This window comes from Galeopterus variegatus, unplaced genomic scaffold (assembly GCF_000696425.1).
Source record: "Galeopterus variegatus unplaced genomic scaffold, G_variegatus-3.0.2 Scaffold514, whole genome shotgun sequence".
Lineage (NCBI taxonomy): Eukaryota > Metazoa > Chordata > Mammalia > Dermoptera > Cynocephalidae > Galeopterus > Galeopterus variegatus.
This window is the reverse complement of record NW_007726625.1, coordinates 541,114-545,275: the sequence shown is the minus strand read 5'-3', so window position 1 is coordinate 545,275 and position 4,162 is coordinate 541,114. Positions and strand designations below refer to the sequence as shown.

General features: G+C 51.0%; 1 long non-coding RNA gene across 1 annotated transcript in view; it reads right to left on the bottom strand.

Moving 5' to 3' along the window:
- Nucleotides 1–640: 640 nt before the first annotated feature.
- Nucleotides 641–4,162, bottom strand: part of LOC103588020 — an 8,767-nt gene continuing 5,245 nt past the window's right edge. Inside the window, exons 2-3 of the long non-coding RNA XR_550279.1 lie at nt 2,499–2,666; nt 641–908 (exon numbers count right to left, since the gene is read on the bottom strand). This is a non-coding gene — a long non-coding RNA (uncharacterized LOC103588020). The remainder of the gene's footprint in view (nt 909–2,498; nt 2,667–4,162) is intronic.

The window sequence follows — 4,162 nt, the reverse complement described above, 5'->3', positions numbered from 1 at the left end:
CTGTGGTGGTCAGGAATATCTATCCGTAGGGTAAAGGAAAAAAAAAAAACAATTTTACTAAAGTTATGGGATTGGCTACTTGTGGCTAGAGATCTTACTGTCACTTATTTAAGTAAAAGGTCACTATGTTAGATCAGTGCTACTTAACCACAGGAATCATCAGGGGATCTTGTAACAATGCAGATTCTGATTCAGTAGGTCTGGGATGGGGTCTGAGATTCTGTATTTCTAACAAGTTCCTGGGGATTCCAAGATTGGTCCTGGGATGATACTTTGAGTAGCAAGATGTCAGATCACTCAAAATGTGGCTCAGATGTGAGAAGAGTTTGAATATAGTTCTTTTATACAATAAGATATTAGAACATATTTCAAATTAACTTTTATATATATATATAAGATGTCAGATCACTCAAAATGTGGCTCAGATGTGAGAAGAGTTTGAATATAGTTCTTTTATGCAATAAGATATTAGAACATATTTCAAATTAACTTTTTTTTATATATATATATATGAGGGTACTTCGAAAAGTTCACGGAAAGATTTGTATTATCTTTTAATTTCATTTTCCATGAACTTTTTGAAATATCCTTGCATATGATTTAAAATGGGTAGGTAGTTAACACAATAAATGAATAGACATTGGATCACTCAACTTTAGTTTATATATACAATTTGGTCCAAATGCTTCTTTTCTTATTATTTACTTTTTAAACTTTTTCACTAAGAATGGAGTTTTGCTTTATTTGGGAGGTGATTGTTTTCCTTATATTTTAGCACATAATATATCTCATTCAGGGATTAACATCCATAAGCACAGATGATTCTCTGCAAATGTTGAACAGGTGGTATAATGAAGTAGGAAGTCAGTGACTGAGAAAAATCTGGGCTGGTTTGCAGCTGCTCTCATCTGTAAAATGGATTGTATCAAATACACACACATTAAACAAACACACAGTGTTTATAACTATATATATAATGCTTATATACCTAATGTATATATACCTACCCATGGGCCAAGCCCCCACAGAAGTGCAGCCAGGAGCCCAGCCCCCGCCAACTGCACCCATGGGCCCAGCACCCCAAAAAGTGCACCCATGGGCCCAGCCCTCACCTACCTGCACCCACAAGTCCAGCCCCCATCCAACTGCATGCACTGGCCTAGGCCCACCAACTGCACCCAAGTGTCCAGTACTGCCCAACTGCACCCACAGGCCCAGTACCCCAAAAAGTGCACCCATGGGCCTGGCTTCCAAAAGTACACCCATGAGCTCTGTCCTGACCAAACTGCACCCACGGGCCAAAGAACCACATAACTGCACCCACGGGCCAAGGAACCACATAACTGCACCCACGGGCCAAGGAACCACATAACTGCACCCACTGGGCCAGGCCCCCTAAAGCACACCCATGCACCATGCCCCCATGGGCCCAGGACACCCCTAGCTGCAGCCCTAGGCCCAAGCCCCCCCACCTGCACCCACAGGCCCAGCTCCCCCCAGCTGCAACCTTGAGCCCACCACCCCAACTGCACGCATGGTCCCATGCCTACCAAAGTGCACCCACGGGCCCAGCTCCCACCCAACTGCACCTACAGGCCAGCCAGTCCCAACAGCACCCACGGGCACAGAACCCTCTGGCACAGCCCTCCCCCAAAAGCACCATTAGGACCAGCAACCCCCCAAGGTACCCCCCACAGGCCCAGCACCCCAAAAGTATACCCAAGGACCCAGACCCCACCCCCAACACCCCAAACAGCACCCACGGGCCTAAGCCCTACCTAAAAGCACCCATGGGCCTGCCTACCCAATGGCATCCACGGGGTCAGCACCCCCCCAAAGCACATCCATGCGCCCAAGCCCCACCCAAGTGCACGCAGGGGATCACCTCCTACCTAACTCTACCCACGTGCCCAGTCCCCACAAAGGGGCACCCGCCAGTCCAGACCTCAACAACAGCACCCGCAGATCCACCCCCCCCAGCTGTACCCACATGTCAAGTCTCCCTCAAAGCACACACACGGGCCCAGCCCCCATTAAAGCACTACCACCAGCCCAGCCTCCCACAACTGCAACCACCGGCCGAGCCCTCAGAAAAGTGCACACATGGGCCCAGCTGCGACCCAACTGCACCCACAGACACAGAACCACACGCACAGGCCCAGCCCCCACCAAACTGTACCCAAGAACCCATACCTCCAAAAGTGGACCCATGGGTCCAGGACTCCAAAAGTATACCCACGAACCAAACCCCACAACTGCACCCACAAGCCCAGCCCCCACCACCTGCTTGCACCGGCCCAGACCACACCCAACTACACCCACAGGCCCAGCGCCCCCCAATGCACCCACAGGCCTAGACCCCATCTAACTGCACACAAAACTTTGTTCTGTTATTTTCATTTTTCTAACACGTCGTCTTTCATCACTTACTGATCAAATTCTATGCAATTCTGAAGATCCAACTCAGATGTCACCCCACTGTAGGCATCCCTACTCACCTTCTTTCACCTGGCTTTTGTCCTGGGACTTCTCTTTTACATTCACAGTCACCATTCGATGATGTTGACACAGGAGGTGTTCAGTTTCCCTGGGTTTGGGTTTCATGACCCACCTCTGGCTTTCCAGCCACTCCCTAAAGTCTCAGGCCCCCTCCTCTGGGTTCTTCCCTGGAGGAAAGTTACAGTTGCCAGTTAGACTTATTTTTAGCACCAACATGGGGAAAATGAGACCACAAGGTGCTGGCTTATGCAAATCCAGTGGCGTTGCCAGTTAGACTTATTTCTCTGGGTTCTTCCCTGGAGGAAAGTTACAGTTGCCAGTTAGACTTATTTTTAGCACCAACATGGGGAAAATGAGACCACAAGGTGCTGGCTTATGCAAATCCAGTGGCTGGACATGCTCAGGAGAGAGCACAGGCATTCTTGAATGTGCCCGGTGCATGCCATAGGGTCTGACCAACGAACATGCTCCAGGAAGAAACAGACTCAGCATGTCAAAGACTAATGTTCCATCGCTAGGAGCCATCCCCTTGACTTAATATTCCTTAGGTAAAGAAACTCTGGATGCCGAATCCCAGCTGAAGGCAGGGTTGTTGCTTCCTCTCCTGGAAGCAACCTGCGCGTCGTCCCTGGCTGGGGGGTGTGGGCTTTAATTTGTACGGAACTTACCTTCAGCAGGTGGCTGCTCAGTCTCTTGAGCCAGCCTGTGCTTTGTATTGAATTGATGTATTTCTTGGTTTTGAGTTAGACTTGATGTCTGCACTGACTTACTTTTGTGTTACACTTGGTGTGGGCCCGGCTCAGTCTCTGGAGCTAGGCTGCACTCTCCCTGTGGAACGTCTATTTCTTCTTTGCTCTGTTAAATTAGTTCTCACTTTCTACCATGAGTCTGCTCTTGAATTCTTTCCTGTGATGGAGTCAAGAACCTGATAAGAGGACTGGAGGGGTTGAGGATGACTATTGGGGCCTCCCCCCACCCCAGCGGACCTTACCTCTGACTTTGGTGTCATTTAGTCTCATAGCTTCAAAGACCTCCTGTATGATAATGACCCCCAAATTTATATCTCTAGTTTTAACCCAGCCCCCACCAAAGTGCACCCACAGGCCCAGGCCCCATCGAACTGTACCCACGGGCCAGTCCCCATCAAAGTATCCCAATAGGCCCAGCCCCCACTGAAGTACCCCATGAGACCAGTCCCACCCCAAAGTACACCCATAGGACCAGGCCCTACCCAACTGCACCTTCAGGCTAAGCCCACCTCCAACTGCACCCACAGGCCCAGTCCCCACCAAAGTACACCCACAGGCCAAGCCTCCCTCAAAGTACCCCCAAGGACACAGCCTCCCCAAAGCACATCCCAGGGCTCAGCCCCTACACAATTGCACCCACGGGCAGCACCCCCACCAACTGCACTCACGGGCCAAGGTCCCACAGAAGTGCAGGCATGGACCCAGCAACCACCCAATGGCACCCATGGGGCCAGCCCCCCCCAAGGCACACCCACGTGCCCTGCCCCCACCCAAGTGCATGCATGGGCCCAGGACACCCCCCCCCACATGGGCTCAGGACACCCCCAGCTGCACCAACAGGCACAGGACCCCCAGCTGCACCCCTGAGCACAACCCCCCCACCTGCGCCCATGGTCCCACCCCCACCGAAGTGC